Below are 21,335 nucleotides of genomic sequence, written 5' to 3'. Positions count from 1 at the left end.
TACGAATCTGTTCATTACAGAATAACCATTTTCGTCCAATTTCATATTTGGATTTTGATTTATCAGAATCCAACAAGTGGCATAATGAAGAAAACATTGGACACAATAAAATTTGTTAGAAACAAACAAATTAACTACGAGAAATTTTGTTAAGAATCCACGCTAACAAAATCCTAGATAACTATTCCTAGCTAACTGCTAATTCTTTATTATATTTTAATTATCGCAATTTATTTTATCACAATTTAATTCTCACAATTTTATTTATTGTCATTTAATTTCTGTTATTTATTTTACACACTTTATTTATCGTCATTTAAATACTGTTAATTACGAATTTTAAATATCGAGACACGTATACAAGGTTTTGACATATCATATCGACGCATCTATATATATTATTTAGAATAACCATAGACACTTTATATACAGTAATGCTCGAGTTAGCTATACAGGGTTGAGGTTGATTCTAAAATAATATATATACTCTGAGTTGTGATCGAGTCTGAGACATGTATACAATGGGTCACGATACATATTAATTAATTCGAATATTATATATTAAAATATATATGAATTGTTGAACTACTAACTGTGGGCTACTAACATTAGACAATTAAAATGAATAAAAATATTGATTATAACATATGAAACTAAGCATTTCTTCAAGTTTGCCACTTGATTTCATCTTAAACCTCATTTGTATCTTGACGATTACAATCTGCATTCAAACCTTTCATGATTCCTGAAAACACCTCAATCGAGAGGATGAACCAACCGCACTTCATCAATGGAAGGAAAGATTGATGCATATAGTTATACACTTAAAAACACTCGGAACCTGAGTAAACGTTTAACACGTATCTGTGCTAGCTCCTTTGGCATTGTCATTTCCAAAAATAACAATGCAATTCCTTTTCAAAATAGACAATTTAGTCACAGCTTCAGCAAGTCAACTTTGACTTTTCATCCGGATTGTTCTTATTATAACCTTGACAAACATGATTGCCATTTTTATTGTTATTGGGGAAAAACTTTTATATTCCACCTTTATAACCACAGACGTATCAGTAACCTCGTTGCTCCTTGGCTTAAATCTTTCCGACAAATCACAAATACGAAACCTGCTTTCAAAGAATCCAAATGATTCAGTATCTGTTGAAGTCATTAACGAATACCTTGCTACTAACTCTAAACCTTTACGGACAAATCTTCTTCATCATCCATCAATATTAGAAATTCTAATATATCATCGTATCTTTCATTACAAATATCCTCGATATTTCTGAAGATATTTTCATCACTATTCTTATCTGAAATCATTTATCTTCTCACAATATCAGTGTTATATCAGAAAGGAAACTAGTTTAGTTTCTAAATTCTGAAAAAATTCGAACTTAAATTATGAATGATATTGAAGTAGTTTTGGAAACTGAAGCACGAGTTAGTATAATATAATGACACTTGATCAACGTGATTATATTACGGTAAGTCATGCTGAGTTTCTAATGGAACATGATGATTCACAGACCCTAACGTCATCATGTGCCATGTTACACGACTCTTACATTTTATCTAATCTATAAACATATCAAGAACATATTTTCTAGATACTTCTATCTTTTCTCTTGAATTCTGGTAATTTGGCAAGTCAGATCGTGCTATTACAATCTCTCTCTTAGAACATTAGTCATGTTCATTAAAACTTCATACCTACGAATTCTGGACCATTATTCGTTTGACTTAAAGTCGTGAAAAGAAAATAAAAGGATGGAACTCCAAAATATAAAGAAAATGAAGAGGGTGGATTTATAGTGAAATATCCGAAAGAGCAATCGAAACAGATGATCGCATTTAATCAAAGAAGATCTTAATTTCTTTAATTACCAAAGAATCAAATCTTATTACAAGGATTTTCTCCAAATACCTTGAACTCTGGAAATCAATCCTGTCTACGTCAAAAGATATGACGAATCTACATTTACTCATTTCACTATTTTGCGATAGGTTCACTCGTACTCTTCATATAATCGAGTTGATTTATCCATATTACTCAGTGATGATAAAACTCTAATTTTCAGCTCGTATGCATCATGAAAACATACTTATTGTCAACCATGACCATCAAATTTTGGGACGAAATTTCTTTAATGGGTAGGTACTGTGAAGACCCGGAAATTTCTGACCAAATTTAAACTTAATCTTTATATGGTTTCAACAAGATAAGCAAAGTCTATTAAACTGAGTCTCAAAATTTTAAACTATTTCATATATTCATTTGACTTTCGACTGTTTCCAGCGATTCACGAACAATTAATTGCAAATAGATATGTGTGTGTGTGTGTATATATATATATATATATAATATTTGGAAATATAAATTGAAATATTATATGAAGTAATTGTTAGAATTAATGATGTAAAATAAAATAATATATAAAACATATCTATATATGTAAATGAAGTATATTGAATATAGACTTAATTACACAAATAGTCACTGTGGTTTGTCAAATTTTGCAAGTTTAGTCACTATGGTTTTTTTTTTTTGCAAAAATAGTCATCGTGGTTTCAAAATATTATACATTTAGTCACTCACATTGACAGACGTTAGATTAACCCGTTAAGTCATATCACATGCCTATCACGTGAGGGTATATATATGATTTTACTAAAACATTTTTTCTTGATTTTCTTTTTCCATTCTCTCACCTGTATTCCGTTTGTTAAAATCAAAAATTTCACACCCAGACACAAAACCTATTTCACATTTCATTTCATCAAACAACTTCATGTGTGAGTTCAGGTTCGATTCATCAAACACCTCCAAACTAAAATCGTTCTTTATTGTTGTCATCTACAAAATAAGGTGTTTCAGATCTGAAAACCCCACCACCACTGCTCGATCTTTTTTTTGTGTGTGATTCACTTCGACGATATTTGCATCGATTTCTGGTACGAAATCGTTGGTGGTGATGTTAAAATTCTAGATCTAGTACAAAATCGCAAGATCTGGTATGAAATCGTCGAAGTCGAGTTTAACACCATCGGAGTTCATCACTGGTGTTCGATTTCTCCGGTGTTCGACTACAGACCTGTAAGTTAACCTCCGACCTGACTTCCGATCCGACTTTTGATTTGCTTTCCGGCGAAGAATCATGTGCTACATCTACAGCACAAACGATGAACGTGAGTGTGATGAAGGTTTATTTTGGTTTAAATGTTTGATTTAGTGGCGTGATTAACCTACAATTGTTAAAGGTTTCATTTGTAATAGTTTTAATTTATTGGTTATATGTTTTATGATTTTCGTTTATGTATTTTGGTACTGACCGTGTGTTAATTGTGAATCAATGCTAATGGTGAATGCTACTGAACCCAATCTTTGGGTAATATATGAACAGATACTAGCCATGTTGCACTTTAAAGCAACAAATTATTAGTGTTTTTTTATTATAATTAGATGAATTTAATTTCTTAAGTTTCCAGATAAGAAGTGATGAAGGGAACCAGATGGGTGTTTATGTGTGTATGTGTGAAATTGTCAATTTTAACCTGATGGATTTATGTTGAGGAAAAAAACGATTTTGATTTGATAAAGGAATTGGGTTTTTGATTTGGTTTGTTATAGTTTAATGTGTTATTAGATTTAGATTAGAAGATGGAAAGAACCTAGATTCGAATAACAGTGGAGTGAAGTGGAAGAGATAACAATATAGAGGAAAATGACGAAATTAGCCATCACGTGAGCAGCACATGACCAATTCAAACGGACTAAACTAACGTCTGTCAGCGTGAGTGAGTAAACGTGAAATATTTTAAAACCACAGTGACTATTTTTGCAAGAAAAAAACCTTAGTGACTAAACTTGCAAAATCTGACAAACCACAGTGACCATTAGTGTAATTAAGTCTTGAATGTATATATAATTTCGAATTTATTTTGTAAGCGACAATAACGCTCAATTGTCATTCGATCGATATTAAACAAGTTGAATTCAAACTTATATTATTTTAAAATAAACGGAGATTAGAAATTGAGTTCTATAAATTTTAGGCTTACTAAAAATGAATTTAGGATCTACTTAATAAATTTTAACACTTTTTATATTTTATCCAGAATTGAGAGGGACAATTGATGTAATTTTTATTTAACAAATTAAGGATCGAATTTTATACCATGGTGACCAAAATAAATAAATATAGTTAATCTAAAAATTTGGGATTTTTTCGAAGACTTTTATCCGCCACTGATTTCAAATAGTAGACGATACATAGTCCGTGAAAACTGTCGGCAGTATGATTACAATTAAAGATCACGAGAATTGCATTATTTTACTGTGCTAAAATGGAAATACGTGTAATACTGTTTTCCTTTTTGATTGATCCCTACACCTCTTTTTCATTTTTATCGATTTTCTCCCAATGCAGGGATTCCTCATGCTTCCAATGACAATCAGCCAAATAAATTCACGAGAAAGATACAAAACAAAGACTGCTTAAACTATTCTAATTCACCCCACCACTTCATAACTCAATTATCTAATATTAATAGTTACTGTAATGTATCTATATATGTAAGATGCATATTTATATATGAGGTATTATGTTACTCGACTACTACAAAAACCATAACCTTCATCACCTCTATCACCCTCCACCTTCTCCACCGCCGGTCACCATAAACCGCCACCCCACTCCATCGTCCACCACCACCTCTATATTTATATATACATAAGCATATAGAAAACCCATCTATCTCTCCTTTCTTGTTCTTCTCCGTGAACCCAACTACAAAACACCACAAACCCACCGCTCATCTTCTTCTCCATATTACAACTGAATTGATTCGAAGCAAACCAATGATAACAGACACCACAACCCATTTAATTTATGCTCGCTACCTTTGCTACAAACTCGCTCTCTTCGATTATAAACATCTACTATTGCTCCTCGCGACCCAATGCCACATAACCGAAACATCATCCGATCATTTTTTTTCTGTTTTTGAAACACAACCTTCTTCCACCACCTTGTCTTTCTTCACCCACTTCTCTTTTATTGTTCCTTCACCACCTTGTTTCCTTCTTCATCTTCATGAACCATCAAATCTCCACCTAAAACCACAATCACCACCTGTGTATCATTACTACTACTGCCGCTAACATGCTTCTATTTCCGTTGTTAAATCAAGACAAGACCCATCACTTTAGTTGTTTCTCTTTACGAGAACCAAAATCAAAACTCGCAATATTATCCTTATTCAATACCCACTTGTTTAATTCACTTTTGTTATCACTTGTTGCTGGGTATTTTTTTTATTTTATTATGATTCTGATTCAAACGTTAACCAGGGAGATAAACTTTAGAAATGATGCATTGATATTAATATGCATTGATAAATAATCATGTGGGACAAGTTGTAGGATGATGGCTGACATTATTTATAGAAAAACTCCACTTGATTTTCGCATGCTATATCCTTTCTTGCTGTAGAGCTTTTTGATTGGCAGCTACATGTTTACACTTTTCCTATTGTTGGGCTTCGATTTCCTTTTGGGCCATAAAACTTGATAGTTAGTTGGGCCGTAGGCTTTTAAAGAAGGTGAGGTACCGATATTTCTTTTTACGCAGAAAGGATAGAGGGTTAGTGATAAGTGTGATTATTATCATCATATTTATTCGATGGTGTTAATGATGACCATAGTTATGAGGATTTGATAAGTTAAGGTGATGATGTATATAATGATAAGTGATGATGGGGACGGTTTGTAGAGTAACTATGATAACGATTACAGGATGGTATTACACGATAATAAGATGTTGATGATGATAAATAAAGATGATAGTAATGATGATGGTTTGAATTGATGATGAAATTTAACGGGTTGGTGAGGTTTATGAAGACCACAATGATGATAATGGTCATATGATTATGATATGATTATGATTATCATTATGATATGATTATGATTAGAAGAATGATGATGGGATTATATTGATGATAGTATAGGTGATCGTGATTTATTGTAGTTAAGAATGGGGATGATTATGTTAATCAAGATGTTAATCAAATAGCTTATGATAATAACAAGGAAGATGAATTGGTAATTATCAAATTATGTATGAAGGAGAAGAATTAGAAAACAGAAGGTACGACTTATATAAATTAGTTTAGGATATGAATCAGAAAAATGGATATGGTGCAATGGTTTGATGGTGTTATGGGTTTAACTGAGAGGTTGATAATGCTAAAAACGAACATATATTTCATAGCATTATTCCTCAAGAAAGACAAGCTTTTAGTTGCAATTGTTCTATTTACAAGTAATATTCGTTTAAATAATAAAAGGTGAAGACAAAAGACAGATTCGACGAATTGAAGACGCAAACGACCAAAAAGCTCAAAAGTACAAAAGACAATCAAAAAGGTTCCAATTATTGATAAGAAACGTCTCGAAATTACAAGAGTACAAGATTCAAAACGCAAAGTACAAAATATAAAATTGTACGCAAGGACGTTCAAAAATCCGGAACCGGGACCAGAGTCAACTCTCAACGCTCGACGCAACGGACTAAAAATTACAAGTTAACTATGTATATAAATATAATATAATATATAATTAATTATATTAATTATATATATATTATATATATATATTATAAACCGTCGGCAGAGAAAGACTCCAAGGGTGTGAGCTGTAAATACATCCTCCGCGACTCGCGGAGTTTGAAGAGGATTTTGCCGCGAGTCGCGGAGCCCTAAATTTGAAAACTGCCTATAAAGCCAACCGAATTCTGATCAAAATTATCAATCTATTTCTCTCTTCTCTCATATATACGTAAAATATATATATATAATTTATATTTTAATTTTAATTTTAATTATAATTCTAATAATAAGGGTATGTTAGCGAATGTTGTAAGGGTGTAAGTCGAAATTCTGTCCGTGTAACGCTACGCTATTTTTAATCATTGTAAGTTATGTTCAACCTTTTTACATTAATGTCTCGTAGCTAAGTTATTATTATGCTTATTTAAAACAAAGTAATCATGATGTTGGGCTAATTACTAAAATTGGGTAATTGGGCTTTGTACCATAATTGGGGTTTGGACAAAAGAACGACACTTGTGGAAATTAGACTATGGGCTATTAATGGGCTTTATATTTGTTTAACTAAATGAAAGTTTGTTAATGTTAATATAAAGATTTACAATTGGGCGTCCCTATAAATTACCATATACACTCGATCGGACACGATGGGCGGGGTATTTATATGTACGAATAATCGTTCATTTAACCGGACACGGGAATGGATTAATAGCCACTAGAATAATTAAAACAGGGGTGAAATTACATTCAAGGGTAATTGGTGTAATTGTTAACAAAGTAGTAAAACCTTGGTTTACACGCAGTCGATAACCTGGTGTATTCATTAAACAAAGTATTAAAACCTTGTTACAATTCGAATGCCCAATTAGTTGGAATATTTAACTTCGGGTATAATAATAATTTGACGAGGACACTCGCACTTTATATTTATGACTGATGGACTGTTATAGACAAAAACCAGACGGACATATTAAATAATCCAGGACAAAGGACAATTAACCCATGGGCATAAAACTAAAATCAACACGTCAAATATCATGATTACTGAAGTTTAAATAAGCATAATTCTTTTATTTCATATTTAATTTCCTTTATTTTATATTTAATTGCACTTCTAATTATCGCACTTTTATTTATTGTTATTTAATCGCACTTTTAATTATCGTACTTTTTAATTATCGCAATTTTATTTTATCGCACTTTTATTATTCGCAATTTCATTATCGTTATTTACTTTACGCTTTAATTTAAGTCTTGTATTTATTTTATATTTTACATTAGGTTTTAACTGCGACTAAAGTCTTAAAATCGACAAACCGGTCATTAAATGGTAAAAACCCCCCTTTATAATAATAATATTACTTATATATATATTTGTATTTTTATAAAAGTAAACTAATATAGCGTTGAGCTTTGTTTAAAGATTTCCCTGTGGAACGAACCGGACTTACTAAAAACTACACTACTGTACGATTAGGTACACTGCCTATAAGTGTTGTAGCAAGGTTTAAGTATATCCATTCTATAAATAAATAAATATCTTGTGTAAAATTGTATCGTATTTAATAGTTTTTCCTAGTAAAAATTAATAGTATTTTATACCCCTCTGCTTTGACATCAAGTATTTTTGGCGCCGCTGCCGGGGACCTTTCTAAACGCCGGAAGCGCAACGCTAATAAAAAAAAAGATTTTTTTAGCTTACTTCTATTAAAAATTCGTTTTTGTAAAAATACGTTTTAATTATTCAAAAATATAAAAAGAAAAACAAAAATATAAGTATTTTTTTTTAGATTTTGTTAAATATTTAAGTTTTATAAGTTTCTTTATTTTTATTTTAATTTATAAAAATATAACTTTTATTAAATATCTTTTATATATAGAAAAAACAGAAAACAGAAAATAAAAAATAAATAAATAAAGAAAAAAAACGCGTCGAATTTGAAACCTGTCAGCTGAAATTTGAAACCCCGCGACTCGCGGGGTTTGATGCAATAAATACCGCGACTCACGGAGACTTTCTGACAGGCGACAAAAAACCCTAATCGAGCATTAATTACGGTAATTATTAATTAATTATTATTAAACCCTAATAATTATTATTATTATTATTAGTTTTATTTTAACATTTACTTTTTATTTAATTTATGTATTTAGTATAAATTAGGTTAATTAAATTGTAAAATTAATAGTTTTATAAAATAAAAAAATATAAAAATAATATTTTTATAAAAAATTGTACTTTTTACAACTTTTTATATGTTTTTATATTTTGTCCCTTTTTAATCATTGTAGCGTAATATTTGTATTTTTAGCTCATATTTAATTTTAAACTTAGTTTTTGCCATAGTCATTTTTACTCCTAGATTTTTAAGCTTTGCTGTAGAATTCCTTAAGTGCTTTTTCTTTAGACTAAGATTTAGGTGCTTTAGAATTTTGCGACGCCTTTTTAAGTTTTAGTTTCTTTTTAAGTTATTTCCATTTGGGATTTAGTTTTTCCTGTAAGCTTTAATATTTTTAGACACCTTTTACTATGTACCAATTATCATTCCAATTAGTAATTTCAATTTGCGATTATAATTTTAAGTTAGTTGTAGTAATAAGGTTAGGTTAGTTAAGTATTTTTAAGTTTTTATAAGTTTCTTTTATTTTTCCGTCACCTTTTATTTTTCAACCATTTTTTCTTTTTCGACCTTTTGAGACGAACTCTCTTTTTCTTACGAAAATTTATTTTAAGTGGTTAAATTGATAGACATCAAAATTTTCTGGTTCGTAGTAATAGTTGGATTTGTACGTGGACCGGGTTATTGGAGCCAAACAGTCCTCAATTATATTGAGACCAAACGAATCCTGCCCCTCTGCTGCATCTTTTGGCTATTCGAAACGTGGGCAAAATCAGAAAAGTCTATTGATTGGATAACTTATTATAATTTTTCTTTCCTTTTAAAAACTAATAGGATATTCAGTGAATGCACCGAGCAAGACGTTCATCACCTTTTATACGTTCACCACCTGTAACTAGATCAAGACATTTAGCAAATATAACCGCCGTTGATTTTTCTTTAGAATCGTCAACCAGTCGACCAAGTACTTCAGTTCAAATTTCCGATAATCCATTTTTTGAACCCGACCTCACAATTGAGAATCCGGAAAATATTCAGGAACGGTTCGTAGATCCTGAACCATTAAACTTTCCTCCGGAACCACCAATCATTCAAACAGAGATTGTTGAGGAACGAACCATTAAATCAGAATCATCTAGTGATACCGATTCAACAAATTCAATTATGGAGAATCTGGAACCTTTAAGTATGGAAGACCGAATGAGAGCTAAACGCACTGGCCAAGGTCACGCAATTACTCATCCAGACATTAATGCGCCAGATTATGAAATCAAAGGACAAATTCTACACATGGTGACTAATCAATGCCAATTTAGTGGTGCGCCGAAGGAAGATCCAAATGAACATCTACGTACCTTTAATAGGATCTGCACACTATTTAAAATCCGAGAAGTGGAGGATGAACAGATATATCTCATGTTATTTCCCTGGACTTTAAAGGGAGAAGCCAAAGATTGGTTGGAATCGTTACCCGAAGGGGCGATCGATACATGGGACGTTTTAATTGACAAATTTCTTAAACAATTCTTTCCTGCATCTAAAGCCGTAAGACTTCAAGCAGAAATTGTTACGTTCACACAGAAGCCAAATGAAACTCTATATGAGGCGTGGACAAGATATGGAAAGTTGTTAAGAGGATGTCCGCAACATGGTTTAGACACCTGTCAAATAGTACAAATATTCTACCAAGGATGCGACATCATTACAAGAAAAGACATAGATATAGCAGCTGGTGGTTCGATTATGAAGAAAACCGAAACTGATGCTTACAAAATTATTGATAATACTGCTTCCCACTCACATGAGTGGCACCAAGAAAAAGATATCATTAGATCATCTAAAGCAGCTAGAGCCGATTCTAGCCATGACTTAGATTCCATTTCCGCAAAGATAGATGCTGTGGAGAGACGAATGGAAAAGATGACTAAAGATATTCACTCAATACGAATTAGTTGTGAGCAGTGTGGAGGACCACATTTGACAAAAGATTGTCTCAGTATTAAATTAACAATGGAACAAAGAGAGAATATTTCATACATAAACCAAAGGCCTGGAAATAATTATCAGAATAATTATCAACCGCCAAGACCAATTTACAATCAAAACCAGAATTATAACCGAAATTTTCCATACAACAACCAACAAGGTCCTAGCAATCAACAAGTATCCAATAATACTTACAATCAGCAAAGACCTAATTTTCAAAACAAACCACCACAACAAACCGATGATAAAAAGCCAAATTTAGAAGATATGATGACGAAGCTAGTTGAAACTCAAACGCAGTTTTTCACATCTCAGAAACAAACCAATGAACAAAATGCTCAAGCATTTAGAAATCAACAAGCTTCTATTCAAAATCTGGAACAAGAAGTAAGTAACCTAGCAAGGTTAATAGGTGAAAGAAAACCGGGAAGTCTACCTAGTGATACAAATGCTAACCCCCGGAATGAAACAGCTAAAGCTATTACCACAAGAAGTGGTACAACACTTAAACCACCTGAAATACCTGTAACTTCTGATGAAACCATTCCTACTCCACAAGAACCACAACCTGATCAAAATAAGGAAAAAGAACCGGTAGTTGAAAAGATTAATGAAGATAACACAGTTAAGGATAAACCTTATGTTAAACCATACAAACCACCACTTCCTTATCCGAGTGAAATGAAGAAAGAGAAACTTGAAGCCGAGCAATCCAAATTTTTGGATATGTTTAAACAAATAAATGTAAATCTTCCTTTCATTGATGTGATTTCAGGAATGCCAAGATATGCTAAATTCTTGAAAGATCTAATCTCAAATAGAAAGAAAATGGAAGAACTCTCAGCTGTTACTATGAATGCTAATTGTTCAGCAGTGCTGTTGAATAAGATACCAGAAAAACTATCTGATCCAGGAAGTTTCACAATTCCATGTTTTCTGGGTAGTCTTAGTTCAATAGAAGCATTGGCAGACTTAGGTGCTAGTATAAATCTAATGCCGTATTCACTATACGCTAAACTAGACCTTGGAGAATTGAAACCAACCAGAATAAGCATACAACTAGCCGATAGATCAATAAAATATCCTAGAGGGATAATGGAGAACATGCTAGTTAAAGTTGGTACTTTAGTATTTCCAGTAGATTTTGTTGTTTTGGACATGGAAGAAGATTCTCAAGTTCCTCTCATATTAGGAAGACCATTCTTAAACACGGCTAAAGCAATGATAGACGTATTCGGTAAGAAACTGACCCTAAGTATAGAGGATGAGAGTGTTACCTTTTCAGTTGATAGAGCAATGCAATAACCACAATCTGCAGATGATACATGTTATTATATTCAAACTATAGATGCACATGCAGAATTATTAGAAGAATTTCCAGAATTACAAGGAACAGGAGAATGTTCTTTAGGAGAAGGTAATGAACCAATTGATGAAGCTGAAATGTTAGCTACACTTATAGCTAATGGATATGAACCAACAACAGAAGAAATTGAAATGCTAAAAGAAGAAGACAGATATCGATATAAATCATCGATAGAAGAACCTCCGAAATTAGAGTTAAAGCCACTTCCAAACCATTTGGAATACGCTTATTTACATGGTGAATCTGAATTACCTGTAATAATATCGTCTTCTCTTACTGAAAATGAGAAATCACAACTCATTTTTGTGTTGAAAGCTCATAAACCAGCCATTGCATGGAAGATTCATGATATTAAAGGAATAAGTCCTTCGTATTGCACACATAAAATCCTTATGGAAGAAGGTCATAAAACGTATGTGCAACGCCAACGAAGACTAAATCCTAATATGCAAGATGTAGTTAAGAAAGAGATTATTAAACTGCTAGATGCAGGTTTGATATATCCAATTTCTGATAGCCCATGGGTAAGCCCAGTTCAATGCGTGCCTAAGAAGGGTGGCATGACTGTCATTACAAATGAGAAAAATGAGCTTATTCCTACTAGGACTGTAACAGGATGGCATGTATGTATTGATTATATAAAATTAAATGACGCCACCAGAAAAGATCACTTTCCCTTACCTTTCATAGATCAAATGTTGGAAAGATTAGCCGGAAATAGTTACTATTGTTTTCTAGATGGATTTTCCGGATATTTTCAAATTCCAATAGCACCCGAAGATCAAGAGAAAACCACATTCACGTGCCCTTATGGTACTTTTGCTTACAAACGCATGCCATTTGGACTTTGCAACGCCCCTGCAACCTTTCAAAGGTGTATGATGGCGATTTTTCACGACATGATAGAAGAATGCATGGAAGTATTCATGGATGACTTTTCAGTCTTCGGTGATACATTTAAATCATGTCTAGTTAATCTGGAACGAATGCTAATTAGATGCGAAAAATCAAATCTAGTACTTAATTGGGAGAAATGCCATTTCATGGTTAAAGAAGGCATCGTTCTTGGACATAAAATTTCAAAAGAAGGAATTGAAGTGGATAGAGCTAAAGTAGATGTAATTGCTAAACTTCCACATCCCACCAATGTTAGAGGAGTTAGGAGTTTTCTAGGGCATGCCGGTTTTTACCGACGTTTCATAAAAGATTTTTCTAAAATTGCCACTCCTATGAATAAACTCCTAGAAAAGGATGCGCCATTCATCTTTTCAGATGAGTGTATCAAATCTTTTAATATTCTTAAAGAGAAACTCACTAATGCACCGATCATGATAACACCAAATTGGAATCTACCATTTGAACTAATGTGCGATGCAAGTGATTTTGCAATGGGAGCCGTTTTAGGACAAAGGATTGAAAAACGATTTCAACCTATATATTATGCTAGTAAGACGTTACAAGGAGCACAAACGAACTATACAACTACTGAAAAAGAACTCCTTGCTATTGTCTTTGCTTTTGACAAATTTCGATCATATCTCGTTCTAGCAAAAACGGTGGTCTATACCGACCATTCTGCTCTTAGATACCTATTTTCAAAACAAGATGCTAAACCAAGATTAATCCGTTGGATCTTACTCTTACAAGAGTTTGATATTGAAATCCGAGATAAAAGAGGAGCAGAAAATCTCGCCGCTGATCATCTTTCTCGTCTTGAAAATCCCGAATTAGAAGTTCTAAATGAATCAGCCATACAAGACAACTTTCCTGATGAATATCTATTGAAGATAGATTATAAAGAAATCCCATGGTTTGCAGACTATGCAAACTACTTAGTTTGTGGATTCCTTGAAAAAGGATTATCGTACCAAAGACGAAAGAAATTCTTCAGTGATATAAAACACTATTTCTGGGAAGATCCACATCTGTTTAAAAGTTGTCCCGATGGAATAATACGCCGATGTGTATTTGGAGATGAAGCTAGTAAAATATTAAACCATTGTCACACAGGACCAACAGGAGGGCATTATGGGCCTCAACTAACAGCATGAAAAGTTTATGAAGCTGGATTCTATTGGCCTACAATTTACAAAGACGCACACCTTCTTTGCAAATCCTGTGATGCATGTCAAAGGGCCGGAAAAATAAGTCAACGTGATGAAATGCCACAAAATGTCATCCAAGTATGTGAAGTATTTGACATTTGGGGTATTGACTTTATGGGTCCATTTCCAAAATCTCATAATAATCTATATATACTCGTAGCCATTGATTATGTATCTAAATGGGCGGAAGCACAAGCTCTCCCAACTAACGATGCACGAGTTGTAGTCAACTTTTTAAAACATCTTTTTGCAAGGTTTGGAACACCGAAAGCTTTAATAAGTGATCGGGGTACTCATTTCTGTAATAATCAACTTGAGAAAGTTCTTAAAAGATATGGAGTAACTCATAAAATCTCCACCGCATATCATCCACAAACAAGTGGACAAGTTGAAAATACCAACCGAGCTTTAAAACGTATTCTAGAGAAAACCGTAGGATCAAATCCGAAGGAATGGTCCATTAAATTGGAGGATGCACTCTGGGCTTTTAGAACAGCCTACAAAACTCCAATTGGAACCACACATTTTAGACTTGTTTATGGAAAAGCATGTCATCTTCCAGTAGAAATTGAACACAAAGCATTTTGGGCTTTGAAGACATGTAATCTTGATTTACATGAAGCCGGACGTCTACGATTAAGTCAACTAAATGAATTAGAAGAATTAAGACATGAAGCATACGAAAATTCGTTAATCTATAAAGAAAGAACGAAGAAATGGCATGATAAAAGAATCAGAAGTTCAAAAGAATTTAAAGAAGGAGACAGAGTTCTTCTTTTCAATTCACGATTCAAGCTATTTCCTGAAAAATTGAAATCAAGATGGTCTGGACCATTCATAGTCAAAAGAGTTTTCCCATACGGAACGATAGAATTGATAAATTCAAATGGGATTGAATTTAAATTTAATGGTCACAGAGTTAAACATTACATACATGGTCCGATGGAAGTCGACAACGAAGTTAATCATAATTTCGACACCACAGCTAACTAAGTGTGGGGAGAATCAAGTCTTTAAAGGATAATATGTATTTCTGTTAGAGTTAGATTGTCTGTTTTCGTGTAGTTCTCGAAAATGGAACCCGAATGGTCTTTCCCTAGCAGACCCTAAAGAACTAGTCTTCTCCCCCCATTCTGAATTTTTATTTTTTTTAGGTTTTTACAAAATGAAGACTGCCTGTGAACTAAACCATGGTCTAATGCTACACGCTTTGATCACTAAATGTAATAATGACATACTACCGAGCGAATTAGTATCAGTAATCAGAGAAAGAATGGACGGAGTTAGAAAAGAATCCAGATGCGAAGATAATAAGTTATAATTTGGTAAAGGAAAATCAAAATCCGCAGCGAAAAGAAGAGCACGACACCTAGAAAGATGTCACAAATGCGGAAAATGGTCACATGGAGGTAAATGTTCAAATAATCAAACCTATTCAAATACCGAATTTGTTACTTTATGCAGAGACGGACCGTTCATATGTTTAGAAGAAAAGACACTGAATGCTCGAGGTTACGCCTATGTAGCCATGGAAAATCAATTAAACCGACTATCTTATGAATGGGATAGATCATATAACTAAGAAATCTATTTCACAGGTATGTATGTACAGTTTTTATTTTTATTTTTATTTTTAACCTTTTGATAATAAACGCTAATTTGTTCGCTAAAAAGTATTAAATTGGTATTGAATAAAATTAGGTTTGGCGACCGAAATTATTGATATCATTCAAAAATTTATTACATCACTGCGAAATTTAACGTTTATTCTTAAGGTATAAATATCTTTAATCAATCAACCCAAAATATTTCAAAAATTCGTCATGAGTTAAATTAGGTCTTGGAACCGAAAAGAGGGGCGCATATTTTTGATAATATTTGATTGATTAAAGTGGGATAAAAAGACAAAAAGATTTTTAATTTTATTTTTACCATATTTTTAAAATTAATATTTAAATCTTAAATTAATATTGTAAACTTTATAAAAACAATATATTTAAAATTGTAAATATTTGAAAAATTAATATAAGTTTAGTATGAATTTATAAATTTTTAAATTAAGTTTGGTGTGAATTTTTAATTTTTAAAATATTAATTTTTAATTTTATGCATTTCAAATTTTAAGTTTGGTGTGAATTTTTAATAATAATTTTGAATTTTATATTTAAGTTGTGTGAATTTAAAAACAAAAACTTACTTTATCTCATTAAGTTAAGAATATGATTTTTAAAATTCGTCGTAAGTTGAAGACTAGGTCTTTGAACCGAAATTGCTTTACCCAAGGGAGGGACGAGAACTTTTATTATCATTATTTTTAATCTTATTGATTTAAAGTATGCCAAAAACATTAAAAAAAACCCAAAAATCTTAGCTTTTAAAACAATCGCTACAAAAAGACAAATTTTAAAATCTTGTCGAAGGACGGACTAGGACATCGATCCGAAACGACCTCGTCGTAAATAATAAGGGAAACAAAATTTTAAATTGTTTTAATAAGTTAATGATTAAAAAAAAAAAAAAAAAAAAAAAAAACTCCGCGAGTCGCGGAGTTTGGAGGGTAAATCCCCGCGACTCGCAGGAGGACCGGATTACAGAAAAAAAAATAAGAGCTGCAACAGCTCAGTTTCACACTCCACACCCAAAAATACTGCGAACATAACCCCGAAAAACCACCCAAAAACACCCCAAAATCCCAATTTTTAACCGTTAATCACCAAATTTTTTGCTAAAATCATGTTGAGAAGGATGCTATCTAAGAATTACTCAAGAAAAACGGTAAATTTCTACACCTAAACACCATTTAATCCGAAATTTGGTGTTCTTGAGCTATTTTTTTCCCCAATTTGATTTTGATGCTTTTTAGTGTAATTATGCTTAAATTGTTTATGTATTATGCTTGTATAACCTAGATTGATGCTGTTTAACATGATTAGAAGCCTTAAACTTCAAATTTTGAGTAATCTAGGGTTTGTGTTCTTGAGCAAATTTGGGGCTTTTTGATATAAACAGGTTATGGCCGATTTTTGTCATGAATTGTTGCTAAATTAAGTAGTGTAACATGTTTAGGTAGTTAAATGATCCAAACTTTGAGCCTAAACATGATTTTGAGAATTAAAGTGGACTTTTTCAAGTCTAAAATTCATGAACTTGATTTTTGAAAGATAATGCCATTTGAGACTTGTTTAATTGCTAGTAATGATTATTTTGACATATTATTTGAGTTGAATGCTTATGAACTTGGCGAACATTTTCGTATATGCTTATTTGAAAAAGTGTAGATTTGATGAAAATATGAAAATGAGCTTAAGTTTGATATAAATTGATAATGTCATTGTAATTATTTTGATTGATGATTTTGCTGACACTAATGCATATTTGGATGCACAAAAATTGTGTTTAATGTGTTTTGCAGAATGAAAGGGGTGAATCTTCATCCCAAGCCCGCAATGCTCCTGCTGAGAATTTGGAACAACAGGAGGTGGATAACTACTACAAGCAGGATATACCTCATCCAGTCATGACCTTTTCCGATATGCACTTGGAAGAGTTGCACCCGAACCTGAGATTTGACAGACTTTGGATAGATTATCCAAAATATCAAAGGGGTTTGCATACTCTTCATTCTAAGGTTGTTGAGGTACCGAGGGTCATAGAATGGGGACCCTTAGAAGCTGTAGAATTGGCCGGGCCAATTAGGGAATTACTTGTACAGAGGTATGGTAATTCTTCTTTTAATGACTGGGTATGTTTATTCACCATACGTAGACCTGTATATAAAGTATGGTGTGAAGAATTGTTATGTAGTATAGAGTTGAATGATCGGGTAGCTAGTTTAACCGATCGTTCTTTTATTAGATTTTTGTTAGGCGGTTCGATGCGCCACATGTCTTTACTGGACATGGCTCAGGCTTTACGTATATATACGCCTGAGGAGTTAGCGTCTGCCGATTGTAGAGGATTGATACTAAACGGTAGAAAGATAGATGAAAATTTTGATACACACGGTGTGTGGAGTCAAATGACAAGCCATCACCGTTTCAAAGGGGGAAATTACTCTTATTTGGATATAGATAGAGCCGAATTAAGAGTGATACATAGGTTTTTAGCTAATTCGATTACACAAAGGGGTAAAAACAAGGAAAAAGTAAATGAACAGGATTTGTTTTACCATATGTGTATTCGAGACCCACAAAGCGCTGTAAGTATACCATATTGTGTGGGTTATTATTTATCAGCTATGGTTCGGGGGATGCGACCACATAGCATAATAGGAGGTGGTATTTTTATTACTTTGATTGGTGAATATCTCGGTGTGGATATAAGTCGGGGGGGATTATTACTAGAAGAGCCGGAACCCCGCGATACTATAGGTTTAAATGTATACCATGGTGCGAAAGTTTTGAAGAGGCGAAATAACGCCGCAGTACGATACCATGGTAGACATCCACAGGTGGAGAGAAACCAGCAGCAAGGTAATGTAGGAGGGGGGAATGAGATGCAAGAAATGCATAGGTTTATAGCTTCTCAGGAATACGAAAATGCTAGACAGAGAGCATTTGAAGATTGGCAAGTTCATCAGAACCAAATCATAGCTCATTGCCAACATATAGGTAGAAACTATATTCCTACACCAAAACCCATCTTCCCTCCTTGGTCTATAGAGATGCAGCCACCATATCCTACGTATGACCCTGCCGAAGCATTCTATAGCACTTATGGTTATGCCTGGAACCCCTATTGGTACCAATATCATCCTTAGTTTACTTATTATTTTTTATTATTTTGTAATTTGTAATTATTGATACGTTTAATACTTTTGTTAATATTGTAATCATTTTTATAATTATCTAACTTTTATTCTTAGATTTTAATAATTTTTGAACGTGGGGTAATATACCAAACTTCAAAAATATGTATATATGTTTGCAAGTTTATCTTATGTACACAACAGGGTAAAACAACGCATTTTCAAAGACTGGCATTAAGTTCAGCAAAAGCAACTAATTTTGACGACAAGATGCAAAATATATGTGAAATAACAACAAGACGGAATGAACAAATGATGTGCACCATTTATCATTCAGCAAACAAACGCCAATATATTTGGAAACTTTGGCAAAATTTAATCATTTTCACACTAATCACCCTCAATAATTTAAATTGTTACCGATTTCTTGCAAATGAGGGCATTGCAAGATCTTAAGTGTGGGAAGGGGTTAAATTCTTTCGGATTTTAAAAATTTTTACTTTATACACTTGGTTACCATTAAAAATACTAGTAAAGCAGTAGTTGTATTAGAATCTAGTGCTCTCTGATAAAAAAGAACAGCCCTAGTCTTATATACTGACTACCCAATTCTAGTAAAATTTTTCAAAATTTTTAATTAAATGAATTCAAAATCATGTTTATACATATTTATGAACGATAAAACTAGGTTTTAACACCGAAATTATTGTTACCTCGGAAAGGACATAAATTAAGAAACAAACTAAAATGTTAAAATTCATTTAAAATGGAATAGAGGACGATAAAAAGGAAAATAAAAGCCAAGTGTGGGAAAATTTACCAAGTTATCTTAAACATATGTCACATATATCTGTAACAAATAACTGAAAATACTTTTGCTTTGGACTAAACTAAACTGTTTTACCCGATGAAAGAAAAGAAGAGATGGATCTACACGATGAATCAATTCCATCATTAAAAGGAAGTAAAGTCTTCCGAAAAAGACACGCGCTTCTTGATTTAGGTCATGAAGTTGTCGTCCAGACCAGCTGTAGGTTGACGAAAAATCTAGAAAAGTCATCACTAAAATCAGCAGGAAATCCACGGACCTCAGCATTAAACAGGGTCGCCAAGTGGTCAGATTTATCCTAACCATGAGAAGGATTTATCTCGTACAAAGGGGGGGCACCTTGCAAATTAGCTTGATAAGACTAATGAATCAGATCCCCAGAAAGGATAATCTCCTTAAAGATTAAAAATCAACTTTTAAGACTGATATTACTCAATCCTAGAGATTGACCTTAAAGATTGAGAATTACAAACTCATGGAATTCAATGATATCTAAACTCGAGCTTAAACGAGAAAATATTTTGATAAAAATTACAAACCGATTTGTTTTCTGAAAACCCTATTTTCAATGCGTTCATTACCATTGAACGTAAAATCCTAGGAATTCACCTGGAATTCATTAGGTCACCTGAACTAAATCGGGTGTCAACCGTAAGAACGGTGGTTGCATAGTGGTCAAAGACAGGACCTTGTGCCAGACCGAAAAATTATAAGGGTGAGCTTTACTATTGCTCCTACCAAGGATAGTAATTGCGTCCGACACGTTATAGACCATAATCAAAAGCATGTCACGGGACATTGCCTTAACAGTTGCTTGTTCAACGCTTTCCTTTACAACTGGACAGTAGTTTGCCGAAAGGTAATATACGGAACAAGTAAACTGGACGTGTTGCTCTCCTAATACAAGGTTAGCAAGTGGGTGACACAAAACAGCAAGTTTTGAGCTAAAATTTTCAATTCTGAAACCCACCAAACCCACAAAAATATTTTGCAAACACCGGTAAAGGGTTATTCCGGAAAACTTATCTAGGGTAAAAACTAGATTTCAAAAGATCAAATGTTTTCATAAAGATCCAATTTCCTTAATGGATCTAAATTTTTATAGTCATGTGGGACTGTAAACCATATCGTTACTACTATTGTTTATACCGCCGTATAGAAATCACTGATGTACAAAGTGTGAAGAATAAAGAAGTGATTCTAGTATTTCAAGACGATATTGCTTGAGGACAAGCAACGCTCAAGTGTGGGAATATTTGATAATGCTAAAAACGAACATATATTTCATAGCATTATTCCTCAAGAAAGACAAGCTTTTAGTTGCAATTGTTCTATTTACAAGTAATATTCGTTTAAATAATAAAAGGTGAAGACAAAAGACAGATTCAACGAATTGAAGATGCAAACGACCAAAAAGCCCAAAAGTACAAAAGACAATCAAAAAGGTTCCAATTATTGATAAGAAACGTCTCGAAATTACAAGAGTACAAGATTCAAAACGCAAAGTACAAAATATAAAATTGTACGCAAGGACGTTCGAAAATCCGGAACCGGGACCAGAGTCAACTCT

Source organism: Rutidosis leptorrhynchoides, chromosome 6 (genome assembly GCF_046630445.1).
Source record: "Rutidosis leptorrhynchoides isolate AG116_Rl617_1_P2 chromosome 6, CSIRO_AGI_Rlap_v1, whole genome shotgun sequence".
Lineage (NCBI taxonomy): Eukaryota > Viridiplantae > Streptophyta > Magnoliopsida > Asterales > Asteraceae > Rutidosis > Rutidosis leptorrhynchoides.
The sequence above is the reverse complement of the archived record's forward strand: the minus strand, read 5'-3'. Positions refer to the sequence as shown.